The sequence below is a fragment of the Monomorium pharaonis genome, chromosome 10, assembly GCF_013373865.1.
Source record: "Monomorium pharaonis isolate MP-MQ-018 chromosome 10, ASM1337386v2, whole genome shotgun sequence".
NCBI classification, from domain to species: domain Eukaryota; kingdom Metazoa; phylum Arthropoda; class Insecta; order Hymenoptera; family Formicidae; genus Monomorium; species Monomorium pharaonis.
In genome coordinates this window covers 17,873,291-17,895,508 of record NC_050476.1, presented here as the reverse complement: position 1 = coordinate 17,895,508, position 22,218 = coordinate 17,873,291, and the positions used below count along the sequence as shown (strand labels likewise).

Genomic DNA, 22,218 nt, shown 5'->3' with positions numbered 1-22,218 from the left:
TCTGCCTTTCTGTTAAAGTTCGTTCCCTTTTATCTGGATTTTTACACATACGAAATTGCTTCAATGTCTTTATCACGGAGATATCTTGGTAATTTTATATGCCTGTTACTTTGTCCTCGCGGCGTCGACTCCGTGTAAAAACGGTCGGGAAGTAAGTAATGATAGTAACGTAAAAACAATCGTGCCAATGCCACACTAATAGTTCGTTACGACTAAACGACTCGTTCTTATCTCAACGGTGTGTACACTGTAAACTCACGGACGACTTAGATATTCTTCATTTCCAACTCAACAGGGATTTTCTGAAAACTGAAGGTTATCTCGCTCGAAAGGAGATCCACCTTCTACACGGAAGCCACTGTTATATCCACCAATGTATTGAATTAATTTCGATCTCGGCTCAAGTCCTCTTATTTTCCTTCTAGCTTTAAGAATCGGAAAAAGATCGCGAGTAAAATTTATTACGTACTGTGATAGAAACGAAGAAAGTTAAAAAGGACTAAGGATCGTCTGTTACTTTTAACCTTGTCGACATTTCTATAAAGTTTATTTTTATAGAATTTGCGAATAAGAAACAAAGTAAAATTATCCCAGACCAACACAATGTCCAAAATCGGGACATAAAGACGTCTTAAAGACGTCTTTAAGATGTCGTTTGGTCATATTTTTAAAAATATTCGATTTCGAATGATGTGTTGTCTGGAATACGAGTTTAAGATAAAGTCAATGCACGCGGACATTGGCGGAAACGAACATTTGCTCATATATTTATTATTCCGCGTTTCCTCCGTGCTCTCTCCGGAATACACATCTGAAATAGACAGGGCGATCAGCAGTACAGGAGCTTCTTCGCGAAGCATTGTACGTGTCGCTCCTTTCAATCACGGGCGCGCAACGCGTGCGTGCAAAAGGCAGAGAGAGAGAGAGGGGGGGGGGAGAGAGAGAGAGAGAGAGAAGAAAAGGATGCATCGCCCTCGCGCTGCAAGCGAGACGCGTCACCGCGTCCTCCGTCCCGACTTTATCTGTTCCTCGTACTCGCGTATTCTGCCTCCGTCTCCCTTTGTCTCCGCGTCTCTGCCTCGGGCGGTCGCGCGAGCAAGCCGCATCCGAAGTTTTCACGCGCGTCTCTCTGCGGTGAGAATCCTGAATTCGCGCCGCGCGTTGCAACGCCGCCGGCCATCCGCCCGGCTGCCTGACTGCGGTTTGCCTTTTTTTTTTCGTTCGGCTGATTCTTTGGAGGCCGAGAGTTCGGCTCGACATGTAAATTTCTCCGCTACGTTCGAAGGGAATATTAAAATTACGTAATGGATCGATCAAATTCATTAGATAAATTGCAATCGGAGGATTTTTGAGAAAAAAAGATCACTTGCGTAACCAAAATTATAGTGTGTATGATAAAGGATGATGGCAGATTAACGAAAATTGCCGGACTGAGAGAAAAACGTTGTTAATTGGACTAAACTTTGCAACTTGATTTTATTCATTTAACTTAAATACATAAGTTACTTCAACTTCTGTTCAAGTGTTAATATATCCGATTGAAATACGTAAATGCTTGAAGTGAAGAAATTTAATCAGGTTGAAAAATTTACTCAAATTAACAACTTTTTTCCCTCAGCGTGCATACGTTACAAGATACGCGACGCCCCTAAATCTCTGCGCCCATGTTTTGTCTTAGACACCAGTAATGCAACCGTGCTCCTCGACGTTTCTCCCCACCCTCTTTTCTTCTTTTTCTTTCATTCTTCTCTTTTTTCTTCTCATCTTTTTTCCTCCATGTTCTTGTTTCTCGTTTATTATCCTTTTTTTCTTGCGAAGTGTTCAAGAGTAAACACAGTAATACATCATCGTGTTTACTTTACAATAAATCCATTATGTTACAAACTCATTTGATATTCCCCGCACATAATTATCCCTTAATACAATATGCATTATACGAAATTAGGTTTGGGTCTATGAAATTGGCAGATTCTGACACATCAGTTCTCTATTCTCTCGCAAAGTCATTGATCGATCATATTTCATTATATGCATTTCACTGCAAATAATTGGATGGGGCCCCTTCGGACGTCCGAATTTCCAAATTGTTTGCTGAAACAGAATTACCATTCCAAATTGAGTAAGGTATACTGAAATATCGAATAGCGGCGCGATTCTGACAATTACTGCATGCGTCCGAAAGGCAAGTTACATCGCTGTTGCAAAATGTCTAAACCTTGAAAGACGTTCTCTCCGGAATACAACAAATTTCTCTCTCTCTCTCTCTTTCTCTCTCTAGCTCCTCTCTGTTCTCTTCCTTCCTCGCCGTATCTTCTTCTCCCTTACTTCGCCGCGCGCGGACTCTCTCGGAAACCAGTTTCCAGCTGTCGGCGTCCAGTTTCACCGCCGCCGATGTACTGATACATTACGCGCGCGGTGCAACGCTGCGTTGCACGCGTTCGTTTTCCTTTTGCGCGCGTTGCATTCATCTCGTTGCGTGAGGCCGCAGCGCCGAGTGACCGGCGGATTTGCACCGGTCATTCCGAAAGGCATATATCGCCGGACGAGGACGTCGTAAATCCATAGGTCTCCCGCGGGTTCTACCTGTGATGTGCTATTTTCGGACAGGCACTTTTCCCACGGTTTTTCCCCGCAAACGAAACTCTGCGCGTGATTTTGCTCCTCGTTGAAAATGTAAAGCACAATCAAGTATTTATATGCGATAATATAATCGAGATGTTTGTCTCTTTACCATCAGAAACCTGTTAATGTAACAGATTACAGTAAGAAGTAATTATTCGTGCACTGGGAAAAATATTTGGTGAGATTCATCAGAATTCTGGTGAATATTCGTGTAACCAGAATTTTATTTAATCCACCAGATATTTTTCTCAGTATATCCAGAATTCTGGATATCTCACCAGAATTCAGATTCAGCTTACTAAATCGTATAGTGAATGATCGTGTAACCAGAATTCTGGTTACTCTCACCAGATATTTTCCTCAGTGTAGTATTTTGTAATAATTTATTTCCTTTTGTTTCCCGTTTCGTCGATTATCTGTCTGATAGACTTGCGTCTATACTTCTTATATTTCAACCGACGATAGGCTTCGACTAGCTATCGGTATTATACAGTGAACCGAGTTCCATTGTCTTCGACGTGAGGCATAGGATCCCAGGGCTCTTGTAGGAGATCTCACGTTCACGGGTACTTACCGATAACGGCGAAGCGATTCGAGGTATGGGAGGATAGGAGGTGTAATGGGATTCCCATAGTCTTCCCGCGTCGCGAGAATGCCGGCCGGGACGGGCGTTTGTGAACGATCGTTAATCGAGTAGTAGTGTAGTATAGTAAATCGTTGCGCCCGTTGCTCTCTACGTTGCGGAGAAAAGATCGCTGCCCGGCTGCCAGAAATAATTTTCTCCCCCAACGAAAAGCGAAGGGCGCGCGTCTGCATCGAAATAGGCGGATGTGAGAGAAACGGACTGACGCTTTATGTTCACGTATCCATTCATAGGAGCGAGATGAAGGACACGAGCACAGGAAGAGGCCACGGGGCAGGAGAGGGACGTATCTGAATTTCAGGCTCGGTCTAACGTTGTCGCTCTACAAGTTCGAGTTCGATTGTGGGCGATATCGAGTCGTGATTATAGGTCGTTCAAAAGTTCGTACAATTTGTTGTAAGTCCGTTTTGATATTAAACATTGTGGGTTACGTTTTTTAACTTGTGAACAGTCGCTCAGAATACGAGAAGTTATCTTTCTTTCAGAAATTACAAATTTCTGATTTTGAAATAATTTGAAAATTGACGAAATTGGCGGGAAAGGAATTATCTTCTAATTTATCAAAGGATATATTTTTGTTTTTTGCAAATTTTATTACATTAGAAAATAAGTCATGCAAAACAAGTTACATTGTCTATAACTAATTTTTAGCTTTTTTGCTGTGCTCTTTTTTTATTTTCCTACAAAATTGCTCAAATTTCTTATACGAATAAAAACATTTTTCAAAAGTGCTAGGAAAAAGCCTTTTAGAATTTCTTCTAGAATTCTTTACATTCTAAAATATTCTAAAGATTCTTAAAATTTGTCCTCCTAGACTTTTCAAAAAAGTTTATAGAATTTGAAAAAGTTTAAAATATCGTTTTTAGAAATTCGAAAATAAATAAGTTTTTTTAAATATTACAAAGTATTATGAGAAATAAATTTTCTCACCAAAGACATTACGCGCAACAATGCAGAAAGAAAACGTTTAATTTTTCAGATAACTCGAAGTACATTTTTATCGCACTCATATACGTATATGTGTACACGGTATGACGGTAAAGTTGTAAACGCAGTCTCGCCGAAAGGTGTTTCGCAGAGAAGCGCATTTCTCCGAGATCCCTCGGTGTTTTTCTGGGTCTCTTGGATTCTTTCCTTCGTGAAAATCTCTGCGGAGGCAGATGGCGGCAGATGGTAGGCTACTGGATCAGGTCAGATCTCACGGACAAAGAGCATCCGAACCTGCCGACGCTCACGTGAGAGGAGGATTCACAGCGGTAAAGCGCATTCCTCCGGTCCGGGATTGGGCGGCTAATGTGCACGTACCTGCAACCCGCACTTCGTGTAACGGGGTCTTCACAATCGGCGCTTTGTGGCGGCGCGTATGTTGCCGTTGCATTCGCCTGAGCTCGTTCATCGGCGTGTTAAGCCTTGTCCTTCGCCCTTCCGCATTCATTCTGGGATTCCGAGTTGATTTAAACGGCGATGACGTCACGCCGCCGCTCTCAAGTACCTTGGGGACCTTCGTAACTCGAGAGATCTAGGAGTGGTACATAAAGATCTATAGATGTAACGTGTATCTGTCTTTTAGTCTTTAAAATCATCGATATGTCCCCTCGTCTACACTTGATGTAAAATCCTGTTTATTACGAGTATAATGGTCGGTATTCATATCTTATAGTCAGCTCTGAGTATCACCCTTCGGCGTGAAATCATCGTGCACATTCGATCCTTGTGTAAGACGAATAAAGCGCAGAATGAGGCGATTATAAACCCATTAATGAGGCCAGCTCATTTACTTACGTCTTTTTTAGTAAAAAGAATAAATTACGCTGGAAAGTTTGAAATGTTATCGCATAAACGTTTGCATTTGAAAGCAATCTTTATTAAAATCTTTTCTGTTAAGTTTTTAACATAAGAGTACGAAAAGAACGGTGGTGCTAAAAAATTAGTTAGATATAAATTTCAAAATAATTTTGAAATATCAAAATAATTATGTTGAACAATCAAGCATGATGAGAAATGTTGCAAAAAAATTTGACATCCTAATAATCAATTTGAGAGTCCTTCATAATATTAGGTAGACAAATGAATAATCAGAATTTATTTTAAAAAGTTAAATTTAATATAAAATTAGTTAAATTGTGCAGCTATGTAATGCTGAGCCGATATAGTCTTAAAAATTATTCAATTTATTAGCATCAAAAATAACAAAATGCTATTGTATTCTTTACAAATTTTAATAAGAAAAAAATACTATGAAAGCATGCGAATTAATTTGTCCTTTTCTCGGCAAAAGTTTTATATTGCATGATTTAACTAATTATTACATCTAATATTTTAATGATCTGACAAAATTATTTTCAGGTTTATATCTAGCTAAACTTTCAAAAAGTACCCAAGCGAATTTGATATAATAGTGATAATATTATTTAAATATGTTATATTCTGCATGCTCATATAAACTGATATTCAACATTTCTTAGTGTTAAAACACAATTTATGACTGAACGAACAAATAATATAAAAATAATATAATTTTTAAACATAAATTCTAAAATAAATAAGTAAAATATACGTGTCGCCATTATAAATGTTAATTTTACTGAAGAAATATGCTTCTAGAATTTATTTACTTCAAGCGTATACAATGCCAAGAAGGGACTTGGTTTACAATCAAGGACTTATCCAAACATCCATCCCTATCTTACAAATTTTCTATCACAAACGTACCTCCATCCGTTTAACTATTCATCTATCCTATCCGATACATCGCATGGCATTTTACTTCTCTCTCCCTCTCTGCACAGTATAGGTCACAATAAATAATGTCCCATACTCCTTTACCTTGATATTTCCTCTTGTCTCTCTTACAACTCTGTTTCAACCAATAGTTTCACCATGGATTTTCCTTCTCCTTGTCTATGTTATTTCTTATTCACTCTTTTTCTCCTCTTTTCCTAGTTATGTATTTCCAATTCCATTGCCTTTACAGACACTTCAAACTTCAAAATCTATTTCCTCTCGTAACTCTTTTTTTTCACCTCTTTAAAATCCATGTTTCTCTTTTTATTTGTACAGTCTTTATTTTACTTTACCAGATCGTATGATCCGTTTCTTTTCTTTTCTCTACGCCTATCTGTATTGTTGCTTTCTAGATCGTCTCCTATAATATTCTTCTAGAATTCTGTTGCCTCGTTACCCAGGATCTCCATTTACCTTTTCCGCTTTTTTTTGTATATGCGTTTTGCTTCGTCATCCTCTACTATTCTTGATCTTCTTTCTGCAGTCCTTTCCTCCTCCTTTCTGCTTTTCACTCTCATTGCCTAAGGGCTACGATCTGCGTCCACTTTTTTCTCTATTTCAAAATCCTTACTCTTATACAAACAGTTTCATTTCTATAATTGTTTTCAAATTCTGTCAAAATAATATATTTCTTATATTACTCTTTTACCTAATACATATTTACTTTCTCATATTCATTTTGTGTTAAATTAATATACAAAAATTTAGGGACATGTAAAATGGATTAAATTTGAAAATTGTGATATATTGTGTTATGTTTATTCGTTATTTTATTTATTATGTATATTTTAGTAATTTTAAATTTAGAGAATGACATATACGATATTTTTTTATGTGGCTATGTTCTTAAATTTTGCTAATATAATGCAATGCATTTAACATATTTACATTTGCCATTTGCTTTTGGTAATTACTAAATGATAGACTATTTGCTCTTAGCATTTTGTTTCACGTTGTATGTTTAATGCAGAATTAGTTTGCGTATGTTGTGTTAATTAGATGTCGATACATCTCCCTTTATTACCGCACAATCATTGAAAATATTGAAATGGCAGTAATCATGTTTCATATTCAGTAATTTATTATCATTTGTCGGGTTTTCAGTCAATTTTACTATAATCTGTGTACACTCTACAATAATGGAATACGCATGACCTCGAACAATGTAGTTGAAATCGAACCGCAAGGAAAATAATTTCTTGTAAGTCACCGTTTTTAATTACAGTCCGTTTATATCTGCGACGTATACTTATATGACGTCATATGTAGGAGAGAAACAATTGAGAGATTACAAAAAGTCAATTGGAACTAGAATTTGATTACCGATGATTTGTGATTGGTACAGTATTATATCTCGTTAATCCGTTACATAACGATTATAATTTTCGTTGTACAGTATCAGCTTCTTGGTTATTAAAAAAATGTAAACAGGATACACCGAAAATAGCGTCATTGAATTAACTTTATGTCATAATGATTATTTTCATACAAATCTTACACAGATATGAATTTTAGTAATAACATTTTACTTCTCGATACAAGAATGGAACGTTTTTCACACAAAAAAACATATTTGTGAAGCTATCGTTGATAAAATTATTCTTACATTACGTTCTTCACATTCATAAAGTACAGTTGATAAAAATCTTACAAATGAAATCTCTGAATCCACAGTACCCAAAATTTGCATAAGTAAATATACGTATATTTAGCATTACGAACGTGAGCATTACGAAAGAGAGAGAGAGAGAGAGAGAGAGAGAGAGAGGGGGGGGGGGAAGGAATAAGAAATTGCGTGCATTTTGTCATACACATGTGCATTATGCAACCATGCTTGTTTCCTGGCGTAATTACGCGTTTTGAATTTATAAATATTAATGAAGCACTTCTCGTCTAGACGGGTATCCCGTTCCAAATTGTTACTTTAGGCGGTGAATCTCGTTTATCCAAAAAGAGAAAAGAAACTCAAGAGGTAGATTGTATGAATATCGTAAATAAGAACGTTGATTCAGTATTTCGATGATTCGCATTATGAGTCACGAAAGAAACATCTAGATGATTAATATATTTTGATACGTAAACTTATACATGTTTTACGATTTTTGTCGTGATTATGTATTTACATATAGTGCAAAAGCAAGAAAATTAATTTCTTCTCGATATTCATTAAAATAAGTTACAATTGTTATCATGTAGGTGTTAATTAAATTTTGCATTTCATGAATTATTAAATAATTTATAATGTTATATATTTATAATATATTATCTAGTAATCTAGAAAAATAGAAGAGCTTCGAAGAGTTCATCGATTTCGTTCACTTATTGAATTAATCACTAGATTATAAAACGACTGCTGATAATGTAATCGCACTTTGTATTGATTAGCACGTATCGTTTGTTTAACGAACAATGTGCGATAAGTGTATACTAATTACAATCTACTGCGACATTTTATCTGTCCGCGTTTCGTTTTACATCTTCATACTTGGCATATTATTACAATGCAGCACTAAACATAAAATATTTACATTTCCACACGTCAGGCTGTTCTAATTTTTATTGGATAATATTTGAAAAATTAACCTTTCAAAGAAAGTAATTGCATTGAAAATTTTGCATTTAAACACTTTTTAAATAAATTTTATTACTTCCATTGTTTCGCTACCCGCAGTACCAATGATAGGTTCTTTCACAAAATAAGATTTTCAAAATTACAAAAAGATATATAAACCATTTAGCTCATTGTTTAATGTCTACCTTATCGACTAGTCTCGTTTTCGTCTCTTCTCTAGTATACTCATCGTTTATCGACAGTAGGAGTGCTCGATGTTTCCTGAGCCTGAGGAACTGTGTCACCGGCACAATCAAATATACACAATCAAGATTTCTCAAGAATATTAAATTGTACGGTTATTTAGGCTTACGGACAATGCAATAAACATTTGAGGGCAGGAAAGTATAAGACATAAAATTTTATTTAAAAATACAACAAAATATAAATAAGAATAAAAATTAAATCTATATACATGTTTAATAATAAATGAAGCAAAATAACGAAAACTAAGAAAATCGCTAATACTGACGTAGGTCTCCTAAAGCGACACACTCTTATTTTTCGAAAATATTGCACCGTTAACACTAAAAAAACATAATAGATAATTAAAGAAATAAAAATTTATAATTTATATATTCATTGGTTTTTTTCTAAATAAAATCTGTTAAAAATAAATATAACTTAATTTGACTTTTATAGTTGCGCTACATGTTGCGTTTTGCAGAACAATATAAAGTGTTTGTATAATCGGCAAAAAATGTTTTACATTGTAGTGAAGGTTTTTAAAAATCCTTATATATATTAATCTGTAAATATTTTATACAAATGACTCAAGCTAATGCAAAAAGAAAATGGAGAATGTAGCTTACTGTGTAAATCTTGGGGTCAAATTTCTCACACACTCATTTTTTGTTATGTTGCGATAGCATGTCTTATATTACAAAATATAAGACAATATTATAAAAGCCGTTACACTATCTGACAGAAGATCACTGGCAAACTATTTACATTTGTTTTCAAATTTCTGTTTTTAAATTTTTGCATGCCAGTTGATGACCTTCCTCCAATTTCTTTTATTTATATTCCTTAATTAGAAAAAGTTGTGTAAAATAAAAAAGGACAAAGATAATTTTAGGGATACTTACCGTAATTACGAATAATGAAATTTTTAGAATCATTTTAGTGATTTCCTCTTTTGAAATGATGACAGAAACAATTAAGATGTGGGTAGAGGTATCGTACAGAGAATTTTATCTTTTAATTAACTAAACTACAGTATCTAATTGTTTTGGTTTGAATGACAGAATGATATTAAACGTTGAACCTTAATTTGTTGTAAATAGGATACTATATATAGTATGTAGGCATTAATTGAAGGAAACATTTATCACTGATGTTGTATGGCCGCGTAGACGATAGCATTATACATAATTCAAATCTTCGTGACCTCGGTGTGTTCCGCTATTGAATTTTTTCGTTATAGAAGAAACACATCGGCGCGCCGGTATCGAAACTCAGCTGCATACTCGACATTTCTTGCGCAAGCAGTCGTTTACCTTGCAACTTGAATGCGATTGTGCACATTTGATCGATAAATTATGGTCGCACGACTGACGCTTAGATAGAAAAAAAATAATAAAAGTGAGGGAAAACTGGAAGAAACCAAATGAATATGCCGACATGGGTTTAAGAAATCGTGAAATCATGAAATTTTCTTCCATGCAAGTTGAAATAAAAATCAGACGAAGGTCAAGCAGCGGGAGTTTCGGGCGAACGCTTTCTCGTACGCTTGATTGAAGTCGAAACAAAAAAAAAAAAAAAAAAAAAAAAGAAGAAGAATCCATCTCGCGATCGAAGGAGAAGGTTGAATCTCGGAAAGATTGAAAAGTCGCCTTTACCTCGCGGGAAAACCTCTGCTTTGCGTTTACGAATCGAGCGCACTGTCCCATGTATTTGCGGAACGCACGTAGTATATCACGATCGTTTCTGTTTACCGTACGATAAAAAGCTATGTGATAGACGTGAAACGCGCTTTCGTCATGTGAGTACGACAAAATAATATGCGGTGATCGTTTTTGCAGTACTTTCAGTACTTTCAGTTGTCTCCTCGGTGCAGCGTGTCGAAAGTCTTGGGTGAATCCGAGAGTCGCGACGAATCGAAAACAATATTTGTAGAGCAGACGCGAATTAATACGTTCTTTAAATCTTTCTCTCGTCTTTTTGCGGGTATAATTTTCGAAAGCTAGAAATAACCGCGGGGTTGCGGAGAATGGTCGTTCATAATTCCGAGATAAATCACGCGGTTCTATAGAATCGCGGTAATACGAGCTGGCGATAACTACCTTCATGGTAATTCTCAGTTCACACGCAAGGTGCTTTAATTAAAATTCCATTTGCTTGTTCAGCTTAATGAGGAATTTTTTACTGACCTAGGTGTTGCTACATTACCAAGTGATATCTGTCTGCGGTACTTGTCTTATTTATAATTCCGGACATGTGTGCATAATTTAATTTCAACGCTCTGAGCCAAGCACTACGTAACAATATATAGAAAGAATGTGTAATTAAACGCGTTTAATTCTTGGTGAAAAATTTTCTTCCATTAAAAAGAAATTTTTATATATATATTTTTAGGATCTTATGTACATTTTATAGCACTTTAGAAAATTTTTCAGATTCTCTATGTGAATTGAAACCTATCTTGGAATGAATGGGAAAAATTGAAAATAATAGTACTCACTTTATATAGAGAAACGAGGGAAGAAAATAAACCGTGAGACGTTGAATGTCGTGTGATACGATCTTATATCTGTTGTATTTGTGAAATAAATGTAAGCTGAACAAATAGAAATACTAAATGTAAAAATTAAATCTTTTTTCTCTACCTCTGAGTTCTGAAGTATTTTAATACTTTTTATTTTGATTTTTGAGGAAACCTTATAAAATTAAATAATATCAAAACAATTTTTAGAAATCGTTTTAAAATATAAAAGATTCTAAAAAATATTATGAGATATTATAAGAATTTTTTTATCTTAGATAGACAGTACGATTGTTTCATAAAGTAATATATGTAGAAAAGAAATTATGCCAATAATAATTCATTTGCCAAAAAAAGTTATTATGGTAATTTCCCGGTCATTCTAATAATTACACGTTAGGGTTAAACTAACAATTATAACTTTTATTTATTTATGGCTTGTTTTGCAGTCATTAAAAGAAAATGAAGTTATAAAATATTTAATATGTTTTCTCTAAGACAAGTAACACAGACTTCTTCAACACAGATTTATATAACGTATCTACACGGAGAGAATTTTCTCTTAAAAATTACCCTGAAAATCGTGGTAATTGTGAGACAACGTAAACCTTGGAAAATTTTACCATACTTTTAATAAAATTTACAAAAATTTAGTAAAGTTTAGTAAAATTTTAAGAAAATTTGGCTAAGTTTTAGTAAATTTTGTTAGAAGTATAGTAAAATTTACTAAAACTTAGCCAAATTTTCTTAAAATTTTACTAAACTTTACTAAATTTTTGTAAATTTTATTAAAAGTATGGTAAAATTTTCCAAGGTTTACGTTGTCTCACAATTACCACGATTTTCAGGGTAATTTTTAAGAGAAAATTCTCTCCGTGTATAACCTATATAATACCTATATAATCTATAATTAAAACATTCTAAAAGCTTGATTACACTAGGACTTGATCAAATCTTTCCCCGAGACACGTCGGCCGCGATCGAGAATCGACCGCGTCGTGCGTCCTTTTACCGAAGACTGAGAATCACTGCGATTTCCCACTGATACGCCGATGTGTCATCGGTAAAATATATATGTACCTGTAACTGTTGCGTGTGTTATCAGCGAGTAGTCCGCTCACAATCGAGTGAGTCGTGAGAGGAGAAGGATGCTTCGCGCATCTCTCTGCCGGTTTTACGGCTAGTTCTCTCCGTCCATTCTCTTTCTCTCTCTCTCTCTCTCTTTCTCTTTCTCTCTCTCCTCATTATTCCCTACCCTCCTCTCGCTCTTTCTCGCGTCCCTGGTCCCCTCTCCCGCCCCGGCATTCTCTCTTTCTCGTATACTCTATGTACATTATACGAACAACTCGTCGTCAGTCAGTTGCAGTCAGTACAGAGACATCGTTGTCGGTGCCTCGCCCGTCTCACTCCCTCCTTCTCCTCCTCCTCCCCCCTTTTCTCTTTCTCTTTTCCTCGTCTTTTCAGTCTCCACCCACTCTTTAACTTCGTTGAGTTTTTTTTTCCCCTCGTTAATCGCGTCACCGCCGTTATCATTTCTCCTAGAACCGGCGCCTGTGTTTCGGAGTTTTATCTAAACGTTCCTTATCCGCGCGTGGCCGCGTGGAATCCTCCTCTTTATCCGTCTCGCACGTGGAGAGAAAATGCCGCGAAAAATCGCGCGCCATCTGTTAACGGTGCGACAGTGGCAGTGACGGTGCGTCCGAGGTGTGACAGCGATAAGAGGGCCTTTTTCCCTCTCTACTCCTCACGTTTGTGATAATAAGGTGCGTTGAGATATTAGAGATACGTGGAGACCGGCGGCGGCGTCCTCGGTCTCTTCCGGCGAGTCGCGTGCATTCGGTAGATGGATGCTTCGCTTGGAAAAGCATGTAAACAAGGTAGCTCCGCTTCTTCTTTCAGCGAAGGCTGTCCCTAATAGCACAAAACATTGGCGCAATATTGGACGCAATATAAGTAATGTAAAGGTAATATTCTCAATATTGGTTCAATATTGCAAAATGGACGCTTCTTATTTAGTCAATTTGTTTAAGTAATTTGTCTAAGCAGCAATATGGGTTCAATATTAGTTCAGCGTTGGGCGCAATATAAATAATGTAAAAGCAGTAGTCTCAATATTGGTCAAATATTGCAAATAAATGGTCCATCTTATTTAGCCAATTTATCTAAATAGCAATATGGGTTCAATATTGGTTCAACGTTGGGCTCAATATAAATAATGTAAAGGCAGTATTTTCGATATTGGTCCAATATTGCAAAATAAACGGTCCACCTTATTTAGCCAATTTATCTAAATAGCAATATGGGTTCAATAGTGGTTCAACGTTGGGCGCAATATAAATAATGTAAAGGCAGTATTCTCGATATTGGTCCAATATTGCAAAATGGACGCTCCACCTTATTTAGCCAATTTGTCTAAGCAGCAATATTGCTTCAACATTGGATTAATGTTAAACCAATCAATTTCTTGTATTGGACATTAATTGCATTTTAATTTTAAACCAATATTTTACGAACCAATATTGGCGTTACGTTGGGAAGACGTTGGCCAATGCACTCCCAATATAATCAATGTTTAGTCAATAATACCCAATGTACCCAATGTACAATGCATTGTGCTACTAGGGTGCGTTCGATAAAAGCGGTTGCAGCGTCTCGATTTTTCCCTCCGTCTTTCTTTCTTTCTTTATTTCGCGGAAAGCCACCTTTTATTCCCATTCTCTGTTTCGTGTCACCGTGTGCGCGACTCGATTTCCAAATAAATTCGCCGAAAGGTACGGCGCAACATAAATGTGCAAATGTCGTTACCCTCGGCGGCGCGCGCCGTGATCCCTCGGACGTGACGTTCGCCGCGGTGTGATTTCGATGCACGCGCTGCAAGCAGCTGCCGTTGACAAACAGCAGCAACTCGGGACGAAGAGAGAAAGATGAGATAAAGGGAGCTCGTTGTAAGTTTGCATTGTGCGCGCAGTCTGCAAATCGTGACCGTCCTATCTCGCTCTTCTGCTCCTTCGTGTCAAGTACGTCATTAACGACGATGTCACCGATGCGCGGTGAAAATGATCGAGAATGAAAGCGTGAGAGTTCGACACGACAGAGAGGGGGGGGGAGGGGGAGATATCTCGAGGATTATACCAGTCGGGCGATTAATGCCAAGGTGAAAATCGCAGACGACCGCCGGGCGTGACGGTGCCGTGACGGTGACGATTAAATTTAGGAATGATCAATGTAATCGCGATCGTGCGTGACGGCGACGCCGTACGCGACCACGGGCGTCGTTCATTATCATATTAGTGGGAATCGAGCGGCGCTCGTTAATCCGTTAAACGTTCCCACTGACAGTTTTACATCCATCGGAACCGGAGGGGCATTCATGCGATCAATTTTCCTCTTGTTTCTCGTCGCCCGAGTCGATTTATGTTCGTATCTATCAATGTAGATTAATTTCGGTTTAACTTACTCTCTACCATTTTTCAAGTTTTGAGAATTAGAGAGACAAAGAAACCCACAGCAAGATATATCACAGAGATATCTTGAAAATATGTAAATGTCAAAATATTTGTTGAATAGCGCTGTCAAGATATTTTGAGATATCTGCAAAATATTAAAAAGTTATGATAATTTTATCTTAGATGTGTTATATCTGATTGTTATATTTTATCTTATCTTTAATTTTTATAATTAAGATAGTCTGAAGTTTATTTTAAGATATGTTGCATAAATTATCTTTATTGCTTACAAAATAAATATAATAAAAAGTTCGATACCGTCAATACGGGCCAAGTCACATACAAATGTTGTGGAGATATCCTTTTCTAGATGATATGTGACATCAAGTAATATTTTTCTGCAGATATTCTATGAATAAAATATCTTGAAATTGACTAAATTTCTAGATATAAAAATACCTGATTATATCTCAGATATATTTTGCTGTGTGGATAATTCAAATCAGGATTAAGATAATCTACATACATTTCTGGTATCAGAAACAAACACTCTGACAAGGAAACATTTATTAAATTATACGAGATCTTGCATAAAATTTATAATCTGAATTAATGTAAATATATGCAGATATATAATATTTATAAAAATAAATGTAGAAGTATTAACTTTTTTAAAAATATTAATCATTATTTACGCGGTTAATTTCGAAAGTATAACGATATAGTATGATATGGCGAATCATGTTAGTAGTATATTTGCAAAATTAAGTTTGGAGAGAATTGTTTAATAATTGAAAAATTTTTCAACTGTATTATGTATACAATATTTAGAAACATAATTAATCTGTAAAGGAGAAAGTAATTTTTAAATTATAATGTGGAAATCTTGCAACATGAAATATTGCAAAACACAATGAAAATTTAAATAAAGAATTAAACGGTTTTTGTAATTAAAGAATAATAATATTTCAAACTTATATTTTAGACGAAATTGTTTTCCTAAAAATTTAATTTGTTTGTACTTGTTTGGTTTTTATAGGAAACCCTTCAATTATACGCAAAATCTAATTTTACATTGTAAAAATATAAAACGTTAGATAAGATTCAGTTTTAATAATTTAATAATTTTTGTAATTATACATTGTTAAACCTTTAGAATAAGGATTACACAATTTAACAATCACAAAGTCTTGTGTTAATTAATTGGTTTTCCTATCGCATTTTATTAATTGGCTAGACGAGATTGTTACGAAGCTCGATTTGTCGCTTACCTTAATCTTAGTAATTGCTAGCTCTGGAAATGTTACTGGGACTGTGTATGTAGTATTTTCGTTATTACTTATTCATACTTGTCTAATATAATTTATATTCATAGAATATCGTGCGACATATAGCTCAACTCTTATCGTCGCAGAAACTTCAAGGCTGTCTGTCTGTTCAAAGGAACCGACATGCTCTTGATGGTTATCTTCGGGCAACTCGCTACGAGCGCGTTGCATACCTGCGCGTTTGCGCTCGTTACATATTACCTGGATGCGAATCGAGACGTGCGATATATCGCTGAACGTACGGCGGAAGGAAAAGCAAAATAGAGGATATGAAATTTCTGCGAACTCTTTAACGCTAGAGAATTATTAAATGCCGCATAGAAAAAACGCACGTGCGCTGCTGCATTAGATGCGGAAAGAAGCAAACCGGTTCGCGTCTCTCTCTCTCTCTCTTTTTTGCCATTGAAAACCCGTACGTCGCCGGTACCGATATTTCATGCGCGTTTCCGTTTCGGAAAATTGAACGAACGATTAATACGTATAATTAGACTCGAGCGCCGGTACGCGTGCACCTCGTTTCATTTGTACGAGGTGTGTCGGGGAGAGACACATCTACACTCGAAATCGCGCGATATCGCTTGTCCAATCACGTTTCGCGCATTCGTTCCTGCAAGTACACGACCGCGGAATTGTGGTTTCCGTAAATACAGGTACGAACGACACCCGACTCGCCAATAGGCTGTTGTTAGAGAATTCTTGGCACGGATACAAGAGGCCGGTATCCTTTCGCGATCCTAGCGCTGAAAACAGTATTTATCTCATCGGGAGGCAAGTGATGCACATCCACAGCGACGACCCTCGATCGTTTGCGATATTATTTTCTAATTAAGTATTTCCTGCCGCATCAAATATATCACCGTATTAATATATACGTATGTTGAATCAATGCTTGTGTGCACATGATTTTGCGCGATGGTGTCTCAGAGGTATTTACACTTTTTAACGGGCAGAAAGAAATACGAGAGGTCAAACGCTATCTTTCCGTGAATCTGACATGTGTGTCTTTTTCTCTCCTTCAGTTATATCTGCACATCAGACGTTATCTCGTCGGGTTGGCGCATTCCGCCATGCGAGCCCTCGATTTTTACGGTCGAGGGGACCGGATCGTACTTCAGACACGTGCAAACTAACTTATGACCTTTGCATTATCCATCGTTTCGCCGATTTAATCTAAACACGTGAGAAAGGAGACGCTATTGTACCGTGTATATCGGCGCGGAGCAAAGTGTCCAATAACGGAATTGGACTCAATCCCGAAAACACCGATAACTTCGGTGAAACGTAAGCTGTATGCGCGGAAGAAGTTTGCGAAATAAATTTATAACTTTCAAACGTTTTGGAAAATGGATGCTTTCGATTTACGGAGATAAGATCGGCTTTTGTCACAATATCTAATCTCACGAAGCACCGTATTGGTGAATATACCGGAGGTCTTCGAACAAAAGAGATTTTAATTGTTATTATTATATTTATAATCTCTATTATCTCGAAATTATTTAGCATGGCATTAATTTTGCGTTTCCGTTATATACACCCATAAATATTCTATTTTTTGCATTATAATAAATTAAACTTGACTAGAAATCTCGAAACTAACATTAATTAAAACATAATGTAATTTATATTTTTATTTTAAAATACTATGAAATCAAACCACTAACACTGACACTAATACTATTATTTTTTTAAATGACATAAAATTATAACCCAACAGTGACTTTAAAAATTAATTTTAAAAAAGTTAACTATTATTTCCTAAGATAAAAAAAAAACAAAATCAGCATCAAAATTCGGTTTCTTTTGTTAATTTCCCCGAAAAGATTGATTTTTAAAAGCTTCCTCCTCTCCAAACCGCTTTTGTGTTCGACAAGACACATTTGTGCGCATGCAGAACAGTTTTCGATATATCGGACGTATCGGCAAATTTTCCTATCGGATTTGTCCGTACGTACGAAAAGAATTCGTCGGAATCAATATTCGTGGACAATCACGCTGTTATAAAGCTTGTGCAGAGGGACGATCCTCGGACACATGCACGACGTGTATCGAGTCCCGCATTCGGCGAATCGACATTCGGCGAACGCCAAAGGGTCACTTCCGAATCGCCCACTCGGGATCCTATCTAATGACGATAATTAGATAACGAGTACCGTAATAATTAAGCGAGAGTGGCGGCGTTGCGCGCCGGCCGAACAAAGCGCGTCTGCCAATTACCGGCTTTGTTCTTCGGTTCGGTTTATTTCTGTGTCCCGGCCGCGCGCGTTCGGCTTGTCACGGTCTCGGTTCAAGTTCTTGGCTGATGATCATGAAACGCGGATAAAAGGACGATGGCGTTTCCGCGTTATTACCGCATTATTCTTGGATACACCGCTCGCCGTCGTTATCCGCTAATCTACCGTCTTTCAGCCTTTTTACATTCATCGCACAGTCATTACACCGCTAAGCTAGTTACGCCGGCAGATATAAATTAATCCTTAAAGAGGCAACGGGTTTAATTGCGGACCGAAGTTCCTTCCTGAACGTTTCCATTTGTTATTGTCTTAATTACGACGCAGTAAGATAAATGTCTCAATGAACCTTTGTCACGAACACGTCTTTATATCCAGACACTTATGGGACCTTATTATTACTAATCTTAAACTTTTTTTGTAATATTAAAAAATAATGTAATCTTTAAATACTTTAAAATATTTATAATATATTTATCGTAATTACTTTAAATATTATATAAATTAATGTAAAAAAAGAAGTTTTTGCACAACCAAGAATTGCGTTAGATTTTACATTTTGATGATATTTATAAATTTTTTTTAAAAGAAACGTTATATTATATATTTATCAAAATTATATTTCTTATATTTATTTTATTACTGATATATTATAAATGAATTTAAAATATTATAGACAAGTGTTTTAGATTATCCGGAAATAAGTTTATTCAGATGCTGTTTCAATTAATTTTTATTATTTATGACTTAATTTAAAAAATGTCCCTATTAATAACATTATATATTTCATCTTTTATTTAATTATACAATTATCTTATATATCGTGAATGCTTAGAAAAATTTAACACTCTTAATTCTGGGTATACATTGTTACAAGTCTTGTTTCACTGGGATTTACCTTACAGATTTTTAGTAAAATTAAATAAAAAACTGAACTGTATATATATATATATTTTTTGTATAAAACATTGTGAGTCGAATTCGTAAACCTTGCAAACATTTATATGTGGAACAGGTTTCAGTCGTAATACCATTATTCCGTTTTAACACGCATGGCGTGTTTCGGGCGTGCGTTAGACCGTTATTACGTGAAACGTACGTTTCGTTTGCCCCTTGGTTTCTATCTTTCGTCAAAAGCGCGCACGCGTGCACGCAGGTCGTCACAATTTCCGTCAGGCGAAAAACGTCGCGTACCTGGACCAGGCAAAAGAGCAGCTCGGCACATACTCCCGCGATCGCAAATTATTTACGTAATCGGCGGCGAATACCGGTAAGCGGATATTTTGCGAACTGATCGTATCGTAAGTTAACACCGGCGTATTGGTTTCACCTGTGAATATTACGTTTTTCACCCGCCTTCTCGCGCCTTCCCATGCTCGCCGTCGTCGTTGTCCACGCGTCGCGAGTGCCGCGCGAGTCCTGGCCAGTAGCCGATTGTGAGCACCTTTCCGGGAAACGTCGGCGCGCCGTTGTACGGCTAACAATGTTAAGTTTCATTCGCGCGCGCCTCGGACCGGAACGTGCCCCGGTGAACAGTGCACACTCGCCCGGAGGACGAGTGTCACGCGTCGCATCGGAATTAGATGCACTTGAAAGTGGGCCGTGATAAACGCTAACTCGCCCTTTCTTCACGGCGCCCTTTCTTCCCCTCTCCGTTCTCCCCGTCCTTTTCCTTCACGGAGCGCGAAATTCCATTTTAAGCGCGGAGGAGCGTGCGGAATTATCGCAGCGGAACGAATGTCGCACTGACAATGGGAAAAAGAAGTTGTCGAGTCAACTAAGTTTTTCAACTTGAGACTTTTCTTCAGCCCAAGCTTTTATTCATTTAATAAACACTTGTAAACACACAATACTTGTGAAGCGTGTAATGTAACGTGTTAGCTTTTGTATTACAGTTATTTTTTGGAAATATTAATTTCACGCACTAATTCCCATGTCTGGATTCTTATTTGCCTATTTTTGTTTTTTTGTTATTGTTTCATATATCTAACTTACGTACATAAAGTACTTGAATTTTGGTCAACGTTGACGAAACGATCCTCCCCCAGACAAAAGATATCTTTTAGACGCCTTTTAGACACTTCTTTTTTAGACACAGAAATATGACTAACAGACATCTTAAGCTGGGTACACACTTAGCGAACGAACACCGAACGAACAGCGAACGCGAACGTTCGTTATTGTTATTCGGCAAATGTATACGCCAAAGCGAATGCGAATAGAATTGGTCTGTTCTTTCTAGCTGCACTGTTGCACCGGTGCAATAAGTTAAAGTAAGACAAGTATATTTTTTCTCATTCTACCTTATTGCACCAGTGCAACAGTGCAGCTAGAAAGAACAGACCAAATGTTCGATTCGCGTTCAGCTCGATTCCCTCATGAGGCGGTACATCAAAGAGAGTTCGTGCGCGAATGACAATAACAAAAGTTCGAACAAATTTAAATACCCTAAACTAAAGTTTAAGTATTTATATATTTAATAGTATAATTTATATTTATATATTTATATTTATATATAGTATTATTTATATTTATATATTTAACTTTAATATTATAAGATATTAGAGAGAGAAAGAACACTAAATAAAGTTAACCAATAAAAAAAAATTAGTCTAGTTAACAATTTTTTTCTCACTGTACGGAAGGATTATTTCAGTCCGCGATCATCGCGAGTAGTTGATGGACCTCTGAACCAATACGCAAGTTTACATGGAATGTGATAGACTTTTGCGATCGACAATTGCATTCGTCGATTGTTTGCCGATTTATGCGATATTAAACGTATGATGCTAGATTAATAGCGAGCATTTCCCTTCTTCCGGCAAACGAGAGTGTAATGAGTCCGTGGGCAAAAAGTAGTTCATTTTGGATATTGCCATAGTTTCTGGGTTAAACGTGCCATTAAATGAATATCACGTGGGCCCGTTACAAACTGCACGATCGGTTAGAGCTATTACAATCGCGAAATTAGGTAGGAAGATTCAATGCATGTCTCTCTCATCGATCTTTTATTTTCCTCCTCGTACGCGGTAAAAATATTTTCGTCACGTAATTCTTTCGAGCGAAATAGATCTTTTGTATCTCTTCTCTTTCGTATTTATAGATGTTTATCTTTCTTACACATATGGGTGTTACTTTGCTTTTTCCCTTCTATCAATTCATCCTGGTTGTTACTTTTTACGAGAAATTTGTTTTTCTTCTACTATTCTAAGATTTTTTTTCATTTCTTTAATTTAAGAGTACGTTACCCTGTTAGAGAAAGAGAGAGAGAGAGAGAGAGAGAGAGAGAGAGAGAGAGAGAGAGAGGGAGAGGTAGGGAGAGATAGAGGGAGAGGGAGGGGAGAGGAGAGGGAGAGGGAGAGGGGAGAGGGAGGGAGAGGGAGAGGGAGAGGGGAGGGGAGAGGGAGAGGGGAGAGGGAGAGGGAGAGGGAGAGGGAGAGGGAGAGGGAGAGGGAGAGGGAGAGGGAGAGGGAGATGGGAGAGGGGAGAGGGAGAGGGAGGAGGGAGAGGAGGAGGGAGAGGGAGGAGGGAGCGGGAGAGGGAGAGGGAGGCGGAGAGGTGAGAGAGGGAGCGGGAGAGGGGAGAGATGGCGGAGAGGAGGGATGAGGAGAGAGAGGTGATGACGAGGATGAGAGGAGGGATGAGAGAGAGGAGAGAGGGAGATGAGGAGTATGTGAGAGAGAGAGCGAGATGAGAGAGGTGAGCGAGAGAGAGGAAAAACATTTATAAAATTGTATGAACAAGAACTTACACAAAATTTTGTATAAAAATTATAATGTACAATTGTAGGCATATTTACAAGAGTAAATGTAGAAATATTGACCTTTCATAAAATATTAATAACTATTTGTG

The 22,218-nt window shown here is 36.9% G+C and overlaps 1 protein-coding gene across 26 annotated transcripts in view; it reads left to right on the top strand.

Annotated features, from left to right (window-relative positions):
- Positions 1 to 22,218, top strand: part of LOC105831681 — a 304,195-nt gene that overhangs the window by 547 nt on the left and 281,430 nt on the right. The window contains exon 1 of one of the 26 annotated variants that reach the window (XM_036292704.1): positions 12,657 to 13,127. The exons of the other annotated variants lie outside the window; for them this stretch is intronic. The gene's annotated coding sequence lies outside the window, so the exon portion shown is untranslated. Of the gene's footprint in view, positions 1 to 12,656; positions 13,128 to 22,218 lie in introns of those variants that run through there. 26 annotated transcript variants of the gene reach the window in all.